The 18,326-nt window shown below is 38.8% G+C and overlaps 1 long non-coding RNA gene across 1 annotated transcript; it reads right to left on the reverse strand.

Annotated features, from left to right (window-relative positions):
• Window positions 1-17,164: 17,164 nt before the first annotated feature.
• Window positions 17,165-18,063, reverse strand: LOC131901120 (uncharacterized). The gene is made up of 2 exons (XR_009376371.1): window positions 17,980-18,063; window positions 17,165-17,365 (listed from the first exon to the last, which is right to left on the reverse strand). It is a non-coding gene; the product is annotated as an uncharacterized LOC131901120 (long non-coding RNA).
• Between the last annotated feature and the right edge of the window lie 263 nt (window positions 18,064-18,326).

Here is an 18,326-nt window from a genome sequence, read left to right on the forward strand (position 1 = left end):
AAACAACCTAGATGCCCTTCAACTGAAGAATGGATGAAGAAAATGTGGTACATATACATAATGGAGTACTATTCATCAGAGAAAAACAATGACATCATGAAGTTTACAGGCAAATGGATGGAATTAGAAAATATTATCCTGAGTGAGGTAACCCAGACTCAGAAAGACAAACATGGTATGTTATAACGATATTTTATTTGTGCTGAAATGTGATTTGTATGTTAATAAAGTTGCCGGGGGGTCAGAGGTATTAGCAAGCCATAGCAAGAGATGGGTGGTGGTGGTACACGCCTTTAATCCCAGGACTTGGTAGGCAGAGCTAGGAAGATCTCTGTGTGTTCAAAGATACAGCCAGAGTTGGAGACACACGCCTTTAATCTCAATACCAACCATAGAAGACCTGGAGGTCTGCATAGACAGGCAGTGACTAGGTTGTCATGTGGTTGGGTTTACAACCAATGAGAAGGCAGAACAGGAACTTTATAAAAAAGAGAGACACAGGAAGTAGGTCTCTTTTTCAGAGAGTACAAAAACAGCAACAGTGAAGGGTAAGGTTTTTATCTCTTAACTATTGCTCTGACCTCTTGGCTTCATCTCTGTATTGGCTCTGTGTTTCTTATTTAATAAGACGGTTGGTTAATCTACAGTATGTCCTCACTCATAGATGGATACTAGATGTAAAGCAAAGGATAACCAGATTGCAACTCAGCTCCAGAGAGGCTAGCTAGTAAAGAGGACCTAGGCAAGAATTTGAATTCCAGCATACACATAAAAGCTCACAGTCATCTTTAAGTCTAGTTGCAGAGAAAGAGAGACTGAGTGAGAGTGGGAAAATTCTATCAATTGGATGGTGAACAAATGCCTGCAGGTGTGTCCTCTCAGAGGGGAACAAAAGGAGCAGGGATCAGTCTGAGTCCCTGTATGGACACATTTAGATGTGTGACCAGGCCTCTCCAACTGCTGCTTGGAGAATCAAACGTACAAGGCCTTTTAAAGTAAGTAACAAAAAAATTAACTCAAACTCACAGCAACTAACATCTCACACTAGACAGCACTTGATAGAATCTCTTCAAAGTCATGATGGGAATTCATACTACTGCCTCAGTCCATGAGTACAGGCTCTGTTTTTGTTTCTTTTTAGAAGAAGCAGAATAGTCTTTGTCCTCATGTCATTCCTGTGTACATTTGAGGTTCTGCCTTTGGGAGAAGTTCAGAGACATGATTTTGGCCCACCCTGAAGGCATACCCTGAAGATGCAGCCCACCAAAAACACAGACTTTATATAAAATGAAGTAATGACGACAGAGTGAACCTGAGATTGAAACCACAGGGTTTGAAAGAATTAATACCTATTCTTCACTCTCTCTTCTGTGATAAAGATCAGGCGATCTCACTGTTACTTTCTTTCAATGGTCATTTCCTGTAGCTGAGTGGTCAGTCTGCACCTTCTGCTTCACCTGCATCTTGGTGAGGAAGGTTTGGTGGGATGGTGGCTCTCTGGTGCTCCTTGTGGGTAGATGAACATAAATGAACTTGCAGTATCACTAGGCAAAGATAATGAACAGACCACCCTGAGTCCTAATCAAATGTTTGAGAAAGCTTGTTTACCAGTGACTCGGTGACACCGCAAATTATTTTGTCCTGTGCTTCAGATGCCCCCTCTGGGGAACTAAGCTGTCTCCTCTATTTGAAGGGAAGTGGTTATCCCAGCTATCTGGTTTTCTCTGCCCTCATAGCACATGCTCCAAGTAACCAAGGAGATAGCCTCTTCAGGCTCATTCACAGCTGCAGACTCAGAATTCAACTTGGCTGCAGAATCCACAAGCCTGTGGGTTAACAAGTCAGGAAAAAAATTGCCATCGTTCATAATCACCCCAGTCATTTAGAGGTTCCCCAAATATCTTGACAGGTCATTCTAACCATATAACTATTTATGGAGAAGACATATAAGGGCAGAACATGGTCACCAGACTCAACAAGTCTCCTCACTGACAACTGAGGAACACAGAGCAGCTGGGAAGTAACTAAAGTTAGCCACTGTGGTTGAAGTAGAGTGATGTCCTGCCTTGAAATGGGCACATCTCATTAATCCCTCCCACTTTAATGTCAGTCTCCTGTTCACACATCAATGCCTATCTACCAAAAGGAATGAAAACCAAGAGTTCCCAGCATAAAGCATTGGCCTTACCAGTTACCAACTTCTGAGCCAGAACAATTAATATCCTGGAATCCTTGAATTTCAAGAAGCATGACAAGCAGGGAAGTTCTGTTGGTTCCCAGAGACTCCAGCTTTCTGTTCCCCATTACTGGAAGATTCAGCACAAGCCCACTTCCTCCAGTGGGCTTGTGAAGCCCACTTTTCTTGCACAGAACTCATTACATGATTCTCTTGACCATTTCTTTCTTGACGTTATACATTGAGACTGAAGGTCAGCTTTCTTCAGTCACTCTCTGGTTTCTCTAACCTCTCCATTCTCTTTCTGAATTAGACTCTTCAGTATGCCATCATGTTCATCAGGAAATGGTGAAGGCACTGAATAAACTTCCCAAGGACAGTGGGTATTGCCACAACATAGTGACATCACAGAGGATTCCAGAGCTCTCCAGGATACATTAGAATGTCTAGGGAAGAGCTGCAGATGTCATAGGAAATGATATTGCTAAGAGCTTTCCTTACACTAGATGTCAAGTTGTCCTTTGCAGGAGCCTCTCCTGGGATACAAGAGAAGCCCTTCAGCATCCCCTTCATCCAAAGCCAGAGATCTCTCCCTGATTGATTGAACATCCTTCAGTTCTTTCCCTGTGTAGAACTGAATCTTTATCTCCTACTGAAATTTTATGTACACAAGGTAATAATATCATAGAAATTTATATATGCTAAAGTTCATAGTAAGTACCTGCAACTGAGGTGACTGGCCACACTTATGGAAACCCATGAACTGTGGACTGGTGGCTGTGGAGCCCCCATGAGACTGTACTAGGTCCTCTGGAAACCGAAGATGGTTGTTTGGCTCCAATTGTTTGAGAGGCACCCAGACAGGGAATAGGGATCTATCCATGGTCAATGGGCAGGCTTCTGGAACCCAGTGCCTGTGGTGTGACACCTTGAACAGCCTTGGTTTAGTGTGGAGGGGGTTGGAGCTGCCTAGGCTCAGTGTTCTGGACTCTGCTGACTGCCCATGGGAGACCTCCATTTGGGGGATGTGGGGATGTGCAGTGGCTTGGGAGAGAGGGATGGGGGTTTGTAGAGGGAGGATGAGGGCTCTGTGGACAGTATGTGGGGTGAGGAGAAAATTTCTTAATAATGAAAAATGAAAAAAAACAATACGAAAAAAGATGTAAAATCAAAAAAAAAAGTACCTACATCTCTTTATCTCCTTAGCCACAAGACATTATAAACTTAATGCTGACTGAGAAGGACACTTGTTGAACAACTTCCTGTTAAAGAGTCTACAGGAAACAGCTAGGCAGAGTTATGCTAGAGGAAGAGGCTGATACAGTCTAGGAACAAGCACTCATAGGAGCCTGATATGGTCATGGAGCCCAATGTGACTAAAATCTGTGTCATCAGCATGTGTGTAGTGGGTATTGTACTCTCTGTTCAGTAGCTCAAAGTAGTCTGCTATTACTGGGTAGTAAAGATGGCCAGATAGCTGGAGTCTTCCATACAGAACATGAGTTTCCCTAAGAGCAAAAGATATTCAGGAAAATCCTTTGCAAACCCCTTCATAGTTAGCAACATAGACACTAGGGTTCCACTGGACACTCTAGATCAATGGTTATTTTTTTTTTTCAATTCTCTGACCCTTTAAATCTTTAAATAGTATGAAGAGTAGTTCCTCACATTGTGGTGAGCCCTAAACATAACTGTTTCGTTGTTTTTTAACTTTAATTTTGCTACTGTTTTTTTAAAGTTTTATTTATTTATTATGTATACAGAATTCTGTATGCACATATCCCTGCAGGCCAGAAGAGGGCACCAGATATCATTACAGATAGTTGTGAGCCACCATGTGGTTGCTGGGAATTAAACTCAGGATCTTTGGAAGAGCAAGCAGTGCTTTTAACCTCTGAGCCATCTCTCCAGCCCTAATTTTGCTACTGTTATGAATTGTAATTCAAATATTTGATGTGCAGTATATCTGATATGCAACCCCTAATGGGGTGGTGACATACACAGGCTGAGGACTACAGCTCTGAATGCAGACAGAAATCTCCTCAAATCCTGGCAGTGATGCTGGGGCAGTGTGATTCTTAGTTTTTATTATCAGACTGAATGAAACTAGTCACCTGGGAAGACTGACCCTCAATGAGGAATTATATACATCAGATTTTTCTTTGAACTTGTCTCTGTGGGATTTTATTTATTGTTAATTGAGGTAAGACTCCCTAAAATGGGCAGAATCATTTCCTTATCTGCAACCTGTACTGTGTAAGTATGAAGAAGCTAGAGCATAAGCATAAGAGAACAGGTAGCATGAGTACATTTGTTTATCTCTGCTCTTGGCTGTGGATGTGATATGATTAGCTGAGTTCCTATCCTGATTTTCCAAAAATGGAACTATTACCTGGAATTGTGGGCTATGATCAATTTTTACCATTCTAAGTAGCTGTGCATGATAATTCAGTGCAATAAAGATATTAAGAAAGCACTATATGACAGAGGGGTTTTCACAAGTCAGTGAGATATGTGTTTCATGAAATGCTCAACAGCACCTTATCTGTCTCAGAAGAAGAGATTCTACTTCCTCCTGAACCCAACCTGTGTTTCCCTGTCACAGTTTTACAAAGACCCAGAGACACCCAAAGACTCACAAACTACTTCACCCTGTCAATAAGTGTCCCCTGATATTGTCTTGCCATAACAAGTACCATGCTAAATTCTTCTAATGTGTTATATACAAGCTTTACTTCAACAAATGTATTTTTCCTTGAATTTCCTGACCATTGGAATTTTTAGATATGGGGAACTGGGTCTGAATTCACTGCCTTGACAATGAATTCAATCTTATGCTATGTCCTCCCTTGAAGGTCAGAAGAGGCTCCTTAAAGCTGAGAGCAATGTAGCACCATAAATTCCAGGTATGTGGGGGTGTAAGTAATGATTGGCAATGTGTCCACTAGTTACCTTATGTTGGAGATTAACTCCAGGGCTGATGTACATAGATCCCTGTGAAAACTTGTCGGTATCACTCTAACTTCTGTGCTTCTTCAACAAGGATTCTGTAAATGGATCTTTGACAAATTTCCTCCTTTGAAAGTAAATAGACCTTATCAGATGTGAAACGTCACTTTGATTTTTGTCCTTCTCCTCTTAGGACATGAAACAGACCCTTTTGAGCTACATGAAAGTTTATCCAAGGAGAATAAGGTCTGAAATAGCCCCAGGTAAAGCTTTAGAATGCAGGTCTGAGGAACAGAGTGCAAAACAAGGGCAGGACAGCAGGCACACCCAGGAAATTCTTGGTTATGTCTTTGGCAGTTTAGCCTCTCTGCATGTCAGTTTCTTCTACCTAGAGAAAGATGGGTTGGGATACACCATGGAGATGGGTGCTGTCACAAGGCATGACTTACAAAATCACTTCCTTCATAAGTGGGACTTTGTTTTTTTTTTTCATGTTTCTTTTTGTGTGTAGGGTTACAAGCTAGCATTTATATGACCTAAGCTGCACATCTATTTCTGGAGAACATCTCTTTCTGGGAACAAAGGAATCAGATATTAAACTTACAAAATGCTGAAAATTATGCTTTAGAGCAGAGAACCACTTCACTTGGTTGAAAAAAAATAACACTTCTTTTCATGACCATTGCCAAATATTGTCTATGGCTCCTGTCCTTTGCCATTTGGAAAGACTCACCAGCTAGCTATTCTTTATTGATTAGCCACTTTCAGATGCTAAAAGTAAAGAAGATGGAGAGGGAAGGTAGAAATCAACATGTTTGATCCTAAATATAGAGTTGTGTTTGCCTGTTCCAATCTCAGAATTCTAATTCTTATCTGGCTAATCTAATAACAAATAAATGCCACCTGTGCCCATTGTTGTATTTTAATAAAAGCACATAAATGATTTTGGTGACTTACTATACCTCATGTAGTATGTATTGAGTCCAGCTATTAATATTTTCTTCTCTGCCTTGCTATTCTTATTTGGAACATTTGTTTGTTTGAGTGGAACTGAACCACCCCAATTTAAAAGGGGGAAATTTTTTTTAAAATAAACTTTTGAAACAGAATATGTTTAGGAGTTGTAAAAGTTTTTCCACTGGAAAAAAATCAGAATTTAAGAGGATCCTGTTACATGCTGGGGGCAGACATCAGAGTCCATAAATCTTGCAAAAATAAATTTTTTTCTTTTAGCACTTTGATGGGAGAAGCACTCCATTTTTTTATTTTATAATTAATTTAATTTTACATATCAACCGTGTATTCCCCTGTCCTCCTTCCTCCAGGTCCCCCTTTGCCCTCCCCCTTCTCAACTCCCCATTCCCATCTCCTCCAAGGCAAGGACTCTCCTGGGGATTCAGCTCTTCCTGGTAGATCCAGTCGAGGCAGGTCCAGTCCCTTCCTCCCTTCACCTAGGCTGAGCAAAGTGTCCCAGCATAGGCCCCAGGTTCCAAAAAAAACCCAGCTCATGCACTAAGGGCAAATTCCCATCCCAATCCCTGGGGGCCTCCTAAATAGTTCAAGCTAATCAACTGTCTCACTTATCCAGAGGGTCTGATCCAGTTCGGGGCTCCTGAGCTATTGGTTCATAGCTCTTGTGTAGATGTAACCAACCGTCTTATTAAATAAGAAACACAGAGCCAATTCAGAGAAGAAAGCCAAGAGGTCAGAACTAAGAGCCTTACCCTTCCTGCTTCAGCTATCCTGCTTCAGCCAAGAGAGCTCTCCGAAAAAGAGGCCTACTTCCTGTGTGTACGTCTTTTTATATTCTAGATGTTCTGCCTTCTCATTGGTTGTAAACTAAACACGTGACTGCCTTGTCATTGCCTGTATGTACCGCCCTCCAGGTCCTTAAAGGCGTGTGCCACCACCGCCACGCACTTGCTATGGCTCTATAACTCTGACCCCCAGGCAACTTTATTTATTAACATACAATTAAAATCACATTTCAGTAAAAGTAAAATACCACCACATTTCCCCTTTTCTATTTTAATAAAAAGAGAAAAAAAAAGAAAAAGGTTATAACTAACAAAAGAAAAACTATATACAAAAGTACAATAACTATATACAATATATACAAATAATAAATGTCTAAACAATGTCTAGTCCATTTGTATTTGACAAATTCAGAGATGATAATTTCATTATCCTATTTTGTTAAGTCCAAAATGTATCTAATTCACTTTCTATCCTAATTAATCTTCAACTAACTAACCTTCAACTATAACTAACTAATCTTCACCTATAACTAACTAATCTTCAACTCCCTCAGAGACCCAAGAAGGAAATAATATTAGCTAACAAAAATAAAAACAGAAAGTGCATGCAAGCAACTTCCAAAAAATTTGTGAGTTGACAGAAACAGCCAACTGCCTGGACAGTCACCTGAGGTTTCTCCGCAATGCTGGGGCATCATCTTCAGCCTATATAGGCTTAGCATATCTGACAGACTCATTTGTGAAGTAGGATGTACACAAGGTCAACAGTTCAACCTCACATCGGGTGAGAGCAGTCCATGCACCAGAAACACCTGAATTCCACTAATGTCATGTCATGATTCAGGATTTTAAATTCTGGAAAATGTTGATGGTTTTTTTAGTTCAGCTCTCCATTCTTCTTGGCTGTGTACATATGGCTTCATCTCAGCATCCCGTTCTTCTCCACATCTCTCTATCAAATGCCAGTCTACTATTGAGAGGCGTGAGCTTAGTTACTCTTCAAGAATAACTGTTTCAGCTGCTATTCCACAGCACATCAGAAGCCATCGGCCCACTGCCTGTTCAGCTGCCTTCGAAGAAAAGGGCACTGTACCTTTTCCGAGTTGCGAAGGCCACGTCAGGGATGGTGCCATATTGTCCTGGCCTCAGAAGATGCCTTTTGATAAAGCCATAACCACGCTTGTTTAGGCAAGAATCAGTAGTCCTTTGTTTCATGTCCTGTCTGTCCATTTTGTCATCAGTTGATTCGAGGATACTTTGTTGTCCAGTGGCTAACTTTTGCCACAATGAAAGCTAACTCCATACGCAGTTTCTTCAATGCCCATATTTTCTCTGAAGTAGATTGGTACTGCCAGGAGCCGACATGTCTCATAGTCATAACAAAAAAGAAAAATTTTCTAAGTTATTAAAACATTTTAAATGCCATATTCTGTAGTTCTCTGAAGGGTTTGAAGATGACTTATCTAAAATATATCTGCTCAATTTTTAAAACATATCTAATATGACTACAAGTTCTATTGTAATGTCTAACTACTAACTATCATTTCTTTATATCCTAATGGTAATAATAACATTCAAGGATCAGAAAATTGCATTGTTAAATGAATGATATAAGTACAATTAGAAATATACATATAGCATTTTCTAACAATATCAATTTCAATATATATAATTTGTATACAATATAAAACAATCCAATCCAATGTAAAGTATTTAAAACTAGTAATTGTCTTTTTCTTCTTTCTTTCTCTCTCTTTTTTTTTAAATAAGAACCTTAAATCTAATCTGCTTAGTCTTTTTCCTAACCCTTGACAACAACTTGTAACCAACCCCCCTAAACAATGAAAATTATCCCAGACCCAAAACCCATAAAAAGACCAAAAAACCACCCACCCCACACCACCTCTTTGGGAATGTGGGCGTCGTATTCTTAACATTGCTTCCTGCTGGGTATGGGCGAAGTTATCTTTATCCTGAAAGAAAAATTTTAGGTTAATTGTCAAATTCTAGGAAAGGTAACTATATCCTTCATTATCCATTCTGTGTATAATGCCAAAGTTCAGGGTTTATCTCAAGTCCTTATTCAAGTAGTCTTTGAGACTGGATCATCTCAGCTAGTCATCTCAAAATTGCTCTGAGCACCTTGTAGTTCAAAGCTGATCCGTAGATGATGTTTGTCAGCTTAGTGATGTTATTATTGTCCACGTGGAATTGTTGTTGTTGTGGGGCCCCAACTTCTTCCTGGAGACATCAGTTGATGTTAGGCCTGGCCGTGAATTCCTGCAGAAAACTGATAAGAGACTCGAGCACAAAGACATATATATGCAGCTAATTGAAGCCTTTTTTCTAGAATTAATCAGTACTCTATATGACCATTCAGATCTTAGCAAAGTTTAAAATGTATATACATATATATATATATATATATATATATATATATATATATATATATATATTAATCTTGTAAGTTTTGATATAAAATTTATACTTTAAGAAAAGTTTAAAGAATCAGAATAGAATCAAAGAGTTGAGATTAGTAATAGAATAGTCCCTTAATTAATTTTGCTTTTCCCCTGTCTCATAGCAGAAGATGGCTCTTTTATTCTGGCATGATACAGGGAGTTTGCATTTTCCTTTTAACAACATGCTTGAGTTTAAAGAAGGAGAGAGCCATTCTCCAACTCCAAAGTGAGCTTTAAATTTTAATTGGACTGGGACTATTAGAAGACCAATAGTGTTAAATCTTTAGAGAAAAGCAGAAACAAACATTTAGGAAGACATAAAATTTTTTAGATAATATATACCCATACGCCATTTCACTCTGCTTCCTGGGATAGATGATTTGTCCCTTTCCTTCAGTTGTCTTATTTGTCCAGTGTTCTTCAGATTCCTTAACCTTCATTCTCCTAAAAGACAAAAACAAAAACCTTTTCCCAAGACTAATTTTGGGGAAGTTCCTTTTTGGCAAGTTATTATCTGATTAAATGAAAAGACATGTGTTACTGGTATAAGTTAGTTTAAATTGGATGTTCATGTTGGTTGATGAGCTATCACCTCCTCTAATTAAGAGGTTTCTCTTGTTCAAATCGAACCTTTATCAATTTTGATGGTAACCACAACTTATCTTCTCCTGTAGAAACAAAAGCAAAACCTCATCCCCAATGTAACACATACCCTGGTTTCCATTCTGAGGTCAGCACATCCTTAAAATATATAGGCTGATTTAATTCTGTAGTTTTTTCTATTATCCAATGTCTCTCTGCAGCTGTTGTTCCTTTCTCATTGGCATTAAGAAAATTCAAAGTTAATAGAGCATTATGCAGTCTATTTCTGGGGGTTTTTGTTGCCCCTTTCTGTTTATTTAGCATATCCTTTAGAGTTCTGTTTGATCTTTCTATAACTGCTTGACCTGTAGGATTATGTGGTATGCCTGTAATATGCTTTATATTGTAATAAGCAAAAAACTGTTTCATTTTAACAGAGACATATGATGGAGCATTGTCAGTTTTGATTTGTGCAGGTATACCCATGATGGCCATAACTTCTAGCAAATGAGTGATTACAGAATCAGCTTTTTCAGAACTCAAAGCAGTTGCCCACTGAAATTCTGAATAAGTATCGATAGTGTGGTGTACATATTTCAGTTTTCCAAATTCTGCAAAGTGAAACACGTCCATCTGCCAGATTTCATTCCTTTGAGTACCCTTTGGGTTACATCCTGCTGGTAATGGTGTTTGATTGTAGAAGGAACAAGTAGGACATTTCTTTACTATTTCTTTGGCTTGTTGCCAGGTTATGGAAAAATCCTTTTTTAAACCTTTACTATTGACATGATGTTTTTATGACATTCTGAGGCCTCCAGCACATTTCCTATTAATAACTTATCAATCTCATCATTGCCTTGTGCTAGAGGGCCTGGCAGACCAGTATTGGATCGAATGTGAGTTATATATAAAGGATGACTCCTTTTCCTGATTGTATCTTGTAATTGAATAAGTAATGAAGTTAATTCTGAAGCATCAGGGATAAATTCTGCAGTCTCAATATGTAATACTACTCTTTCAGCATACTGAGAGTCAGTTACTATGTTGAGAGGTTCTGAAAAATCCATTAATACCAACAGAATAGCATATAATTCTGATTTTTGAACTGAATTATAAGGACTTTGAACCACTTTACTTAAATTTTCTGATTTGTAACCTGCCTTTCCTTGTTTGTTGGCATCTGTATAAAATGTACGAACTCCAGATATGGGCTTTACCCGTACAATTCGAGGCAAGATCCAATCAGCTCTCTTTATAAGATCAATTCTATCGCTTTTGGGATATTTGCTGTTAATTTCTCCCAAAAAATTACTGCAAGCTCTTTGCCAAGGTTCACTTTCTGTCCATAATTTTTCAATGTCCTCCTTAGTTAAAGGTACGACAATTTCTGCTGCGTCTATTCCTGCTAATTGGCGAAGTCTCAATTTTCCTTTCCAAATCAAGTCAGAGATTTTTTCCACATAAGTTTTTAATTTTTTGTTTGGTTTATTTGGTAAAAATATCCATTCTAATATAATATCTTCCCTCTGCATTAATATTCCTGTAGGAGAATGCCTAGAAGGTAAAATAACCAAAATGCAATCCAGCTTTAGATCAATACGATCGATGTGCCCTTCATGTACTTTCTTTTCTACCAAGGCCAATTCTTTCTCAGCTTCAGGTGATAACTCTCTTGGACTATTTAGGTCCTTGTCACCTTCTAAGGTTTTGAACAAATTATGCAGTTCATCATTTTTTACCCCAACAATAGTTCATAGATGAGAAATATTTCCAAATAATCTTTGAAAGTCATTAAGAGTCTGTAGTCTATCTCTCCTAATTTGCACCTTTTGGGGTCTAATTTTTTGTAGCTCTATTTTATATCCTAAATAATTAATAGAATCTCCTCTTTGTATCTTTTCAGGAGCAATTTGTAATCCCCAGCAAGGCAAAATTTTCTTTACGTCTTCAAACATTCTTTCTAAAGTATCTACATTTGAGTCAGCTAGTAAAATATCATCCATATAATGATAAAGTATAGATTTAGGAAATTTTTTACGTATCACTTCCAATGGCTGTTGTACAAAATATTGGCACAGAGTTGGGCTATTCAACATTCCCTGTGGGAGGACCCTCCATTGAAATCTTTTAACCGGTTGAGAATTATTATAAGTAGGCACTGTGAAAGCAAATCTTTCTCTGTCTTTTTCTTGTAACGGTATTGAAAAGAAACAGTCTTTTAAATCAATAACTATGAGAGGCCATCCTTTTGGTAACAGAGTAGGCAAAGGAATTCCAGATTGTAGAGAGCCCATTGGCTGAATTACTTTGTTAATTGCTCTAAGGTCTGTTACCATTCTCCATTTACCAGATTTCTTTTTAACAACAAATACAGGAGAATTCCAAGGGCTGGTTGATTCCTCAATTCCTCAATATGCTGAGCATTTAACTGTTCTTCCACCAGCTCTTGTAAAGCCTGGAGTTTCTCTGTTGTTAAAGGCCATTGCTGAACCCATACAGGCTTATCTGTTGACCATTTTAAAGGTAGAGCTGTTGGTGTTTTTGGAAAATTATCAGTTGTGCCCTGTTCTTGTATGACGTGGATGGCTGGTGAGCACTCATTAGAATGATATCTTTTAATATTTCTCTCAGAAACATGTACTAATTTATGATTTGTTTCTGAGATTGGAGGGATATTAATCTGAGTATTTCATTGTTGTAACAAATCTCGACCCCACAGGTTCATAGCTATGTTAGCCATATATGGTTTTAATTTTCCTTTCTGTCCTTCTGGACCTATACATTCAAGCCATCTTGCACTTTGTTTCACTCGAGATAATGTCCCAATTCCTAACAGTTGAAGGTTTACCTCCTGAAGAGGCCAAGTTGGATGCCAAAATTCTGGTGCAATTATGGTAATGTCAGCACCTGTGTCTACCAGACCAGACAACAAAACACCATTTATTTTTATTGTTAGTTTTGGTCTTTGTTCATTAATAGAAGTTTGCCAAAAAATTTTCTTTATGTTTTTTCCTGAATTCCCTATTTTCTCTGTTTCATCATCTCGACTAACATGATTTATTCCTATAGACATTTGGCTATTTAGTTGCTTTGAGTAGGGGTTTCCTCTACAACTGCAGGAAAGGTTTGAACTGGATTTACTGTGGGGGCCTGCCTCAGGCCCCTCTGGGAGTTTCCCGAAGCTCGAGGCAGAGGATTACCCTGTCTGTCCCTTGTTGATCTACATTCGTTGGTCCAGTGTTTTCCCTTACCACACCTTCTGCATACTCCAGAAGGAAGGGGCATTCTGTTGCCAGTGTTTCTTGAAGAAACATTATTTCTAGGAATGACCTCTTTACAATCCCTTTTCAAATGTCCTTGCTTTCCACATCCAAAACATCTAACATTGCTCAAACCTTTTGAAATTGCTTTTCCTACCCACATATCATCATGGTCATAAGCCTCAACATTAACTGTATCTCTAATCCAATCTTCCAAAGGTGCAGATCTTGCCTTTAACGGCCTGATTATCCTTTTGCATGCTGCATTTGCATTCTCAAAGGCCAAAGATTCAATTATTATCTGACTAGCCTCTGAATTCGGGACCATTTTCTGTACTGCTGAAGTCAATCTTTGTAAGAAATCTGTGAAAGATTCTTTTGGGCCCTGTATAACCTTTGTAAATGACTCAGTTTTTTTTCCTGGTTCTTCAACTCTGTCCCATGCATTCAAAGCTGCCGTTCAACATAGAACTAGGGTTTGGACATCATATAAACTTTGTGTTTCTACTGAAGCATATTGGCCTTCTCCAATAAGCTGATCCTGACAGACTTGTATTCCGCTATCCCTCCATTGTTTTTCTATATTTTTAGCCTCATTATTGAACCACATTTTCCACTGGAGATGTTGTCCAGGTTCAAGAACAGCCTGTGCCAATTCCCGCCAGTCCTTTGGTATAATCCTATTACTAGTTGACTAGTTGTTTAACATTTGCTTTACATATGGGGAGTGCATGCCATAAGATGCTATTGCCTTCTTAAATCTTCGTAAGTCTAACATTTTAATTGGAGCCCAAGTATTTTGTTCATTCTCTTCATCAGGTAGCTGCTGTACCACTACTGGATAAATTAAGGGTGATTGTGTGAAAACTGGCTTTCTTTCTGTAACCTTATGATCCAATTTTGAAACAACTTCACTGTTTATTTCTTCTGTCTGAGTTTGAATTTCTCTATAATTCATTTTACCAGTTTAATAGGTTTTTCTAAGACTGTTATCCTGGCACTTAAATTGACTATCTTTTTAAATAGTAAAATGAGGATAAGAAAAGTAATAAACTGAATAATTCGATCAATATTAACCTTTTCATATAGTTGTTCCATTGTCAGAGTGCCTAAAATTTCAAACAAAGTCCAATTTTCTTCCAATGCACACATAAAGCCCATTTTTTTAATGTAGAAAAAAATTCTCTTTTAAATAGATATGTTAATTGACTTACCAAGTCTGGGTAGAACAGTAGAATCCCAGGGAATTTCAAAACAGCTTCCTGGTGTTCGAGGTGTGAATCCAGAGAGAGAGAGAGAGAGAGAGAGAGAGAGAGAGAGAGTAGCGGCTTGAGCCGAGTCAAGCCTTGGCAGGGCAGGCCTGAGTTGTTTGTAGCAGTTGCAAGTAGCTCCAGCTGCGGGTCAGTCAGGCCTGGGCCTGAGCTAGGCAGCCGGGCCGCCCAGGCCGGAAAACGGACCTGCCGCCAAGCCAAGCCAAGCGATTTTTAATGGATTCTTGTCATGTTGGGCGCCAAATGTAGATGTAACCAACCTTCTTATTAAATAAGAAACACAGAACCAATGCAAAGAATAAAGCCAAGAGGTCAGAGCTAAGAGCTAAAACCTTACCCTTCCTCCTGCAGTGGTCCTACCTCTCCAAACTCACTACCCCTGTGTTAATGTCTTTATATAGTGTTCCTGTTCTGCCTTCTCATTGGTTGTAAACCCAACCACATGACCGCCTCATCACGGCCTGTCTGTATAGGCCTCCAGGTTTTCCTTGCTTGGTATTGAGATTAAAGGCATGTGTGTCCAATAATGGCTGTATCACTGAACACACAGAGACTTACCCAGCTCTGCATACCAAGTGCTGGGATCACAAGTGCACGCCACTACTGCCCTGCTTTCCCATGGCTTGCTAATAGCTCTGACCCCCGGGCAACTTTATTTATTAACATACAAATAACATTTTAATACAAATAAAATATCACCATACTGATGTCTGCCCCCAGCATGTAACAGAATCCTCTTAAATTCTGATTTTTTTCCATGGAAAAACTTTTACAACTCCCAAACATATTCTGTTACAGTAGTTTATTTAAAAATTTTTCTCCCATTTAAATTGGGGTGGTTCATTTCCACTCAAACAAACAAATGTTCCAAATAAGAATAGCAAGACAGAGAAGAAAATATTAATAACTGGACTCAATATATACTACTTGAGTTCTAGTAAGTCACCAAAATCGTTTACGTGCTTTTATTAAAATACACCAATGGGCACAGGTGGCATTTATTTGTTGTTAGATTAGCCAGATAATGATTAGAATTCTGAGATTGGAACAGGCAAACACAAGTCTATATTGAGGATCAAACATGTTGATTTCTACCTTCCCTCTCCATCTTCTTTGCTTTTAGCATCTGAAAGTGGTTAATCAATAAAGAATAGCTAGCTGGTGACTCTTTCCAAATGGCAAAGGACAGGAGCCACGCACAATATTTGGTAACAGTCACGAAGTGAAGTGTTGATTTTTTTCAACCAAGTGAAGTGATTCTCTGCTCTAAAGCATCATTTTCTGCACTTTTTATAAGTTTATGATCTGATTCCTCTGTTCCCAGAAAGAGATATTCACCAGAAAGCAATGTGCAGCTTAGCTCGTACAAATGCAATGTCATCACCCCCACCAAAAAAACAAAAAAAAAAAAAAAAACAAAAAAAAAACCACATGCAAACAAACAAACAAACAAAGTCCCACTTATGAAGGAAGTGATTTTATAAGTCATGCCTTATAACAACACCCATCTCCATGGTTCAATCCAACTTCTCTAGGTAGAAGAAACTGACATGCAGAGAGGCTAAACTGCCAAGACATAACCAAGAATTTCCTGTGTGTGCCTGCTCTCCTGCCCTTGTTTTGCACTCTGTTCCACAGACCTGCATCCTAAACCTGTACCTGTGGTTATTTCAGACTTTATTCTCCTTGGATAGTCTTTGATGTAGCTCAAAAGGGTCTGTTTCATGTCCTAGGAGGAGAAGGAAAAAAATCAAATTAACTTTTCACATCTGATAAGGTCTATTTACCTTTGAAGGAGGAAATTCGTCAAAAATCTGTTTACATAAACCTTGATGAAGAAGCACAGAAGTTAGAGGGATACAGAGAAATTTTCACAGGGGTGTGTGTACATCAGCCCTAGAGTTACTCTCCAATCTAAGGTAACTAGTGGGCACATTGCCAGTCATTATTTACACCCACACATACCTGGAATTTAAGGTGCTATTTGCTCTCAGGTTTAAGGAGCATCTTCTGATCTTCAATGAAGGACATAGCTTAAGATTGAAATTCAAAGTCAAGGCTGTGAATTCAGACCCAATTCCCCAAATCTGAAAAGTTTAATGGTCAGGTAATTCAAAGAAAAATTCATTCATTGAAGTGTAGCTTGTTGTATATAACACGGTGGAAGAATTTAGCATTGTACTTGATAGGGCAAGACAATATCAGGGGACATTTGTTGATGGGGTGAAGTGGTTTGTGAGTCTATGGGTCTCTCTGTGTCTTTGTAAAACTTGGACATGGAAACACAGGTTGGGTTCAGGAGGAAGTAGGATCTCTTCCTCTGAGACAGATATGGGGCGGTTGAACATTTCATGAAATACACATCTCACTGACTTGTGAAAACCCCTCTGTCATAGAGTGCTTTCTTAACATCGTTATTACACTGAGTTATCAGGCACAGCAACTTAGAATGTTAGGAAGTGATCATATCCCACAATTCCAGGTAATAGTTCCACTTTTGGGAAATTGAGGTAGGAACTCAGCTAATCATATCAAATCCACAGCCAAGAGCAGAGATAAACAAATGTACACATGCTGCCTGTTTGCTTATGCTTGTGCTCTAGGTTCTTCATATGTACACAGTACAGGTTGTAGACAATGAAATGATTCTGCCCATTTTAGGGACTATTAACAATTAACAACTAATAAAATCCAACAGAGACATGCACAAAGTAAATCTGATCTATATAATTCCTCATTGAGGGTCCCTCTTCCCAGATGACTAGTTTGATTCAGTCTGATAATAAAAAGTAAGAATGTCACTGCTCCAGAACCACTGCCAGGATTTGAAGAGATTTCTGCTTGCATTCAGAGCTGTGGTCCTCAACCTGTGGTTCACCACCCGATTGGAGGTTGAATATCAGATATCCTGCAATCAAATATTTGAATTATGATTCATAACAGTAGCAAAATTAAAGTTAAGAAACAATGGAACAGTTGTGTTTAGGGTTCACCACAACATGAGGAACTACTGTTAGTGCTATTTAAAGTATCAGAGAGTTGGAAAAATTAAGAAACATTGATCTAAAGTGTCCAGTGGAACCCTGGTGTCTATGTTTCTAAATATGAATGGTCTTGCAAAGCATTTTTCTGAATATCCTCTTCTCTGTAGGAAACCCATGTTCTGTGTGGAAGACTCCAGATGTCTGGCCACCTTTACCACCCAGTAACAGTAGAACATTTTGAGCTACTCAACAGAGAGTACAACACCCACTACACACATGCTGATGACACAGATATTAATCACACTGAGCTCCATGATCATATCACACTGCTAAGGGTACTTGCTCCTAGGCTGTTTCAGCCTCTTCCTCTAGCATAACTCTGCCTAGATGTTTCCTGTAGACTCTTTACCAGGAAATTGTTTAACAAGTGTACTTCTCTGTCAGCATTAAGTCTATAATATCTTGTGCCCAAAGAGATAAGGAAATGCAGGTATTTATTATGAACTATAGCTTATATAAATTTCTATGATATTATTACCTTGTGTACATAGAATTACTGTAGGAGATAAACATTCAGTTCCACACATGGAAAGAACTAAGGGATGTCCAAGTAACTGGGGAGAGATCTCTAGCTTTGAATGAAGGAGATGCTGAAGGGCTTCCCTTGTATCCCAGCAGAGGCTCCTGCAAAGGTCAGCTTGACTTCTTGTGTGTTATGAGGAAAACTCATTAGCAGGGAAGCAATGTCAGTTCTCATGACATCTGCAGCTCTTCGCTGGACATTCTACTGTATCCTGGAGAGCCCTGGCATCCTCAGTGATGTCACCTATGTTGTGGCAACACCAACTGCTCTTGGGTAGCTTATTCAATGTCTTCACCATGTAC

This window comes from Peromyscus eremicus, unplaced genomic scaffold (genome assembly GCF_949786415.1).
Source record: "Peromyscus eremicus unplaced genomic scaffold, PerEre_H2_v1 PerEre#2#chrX_unloc_3, whole genome shotgun sequence".
Taxonomy (NCBI): Eukaryota; Metazoa; Chordata; class Mammalia; order Rodentia; family Cricetidae; genus Peromyscus; species Peromyscus eremicus.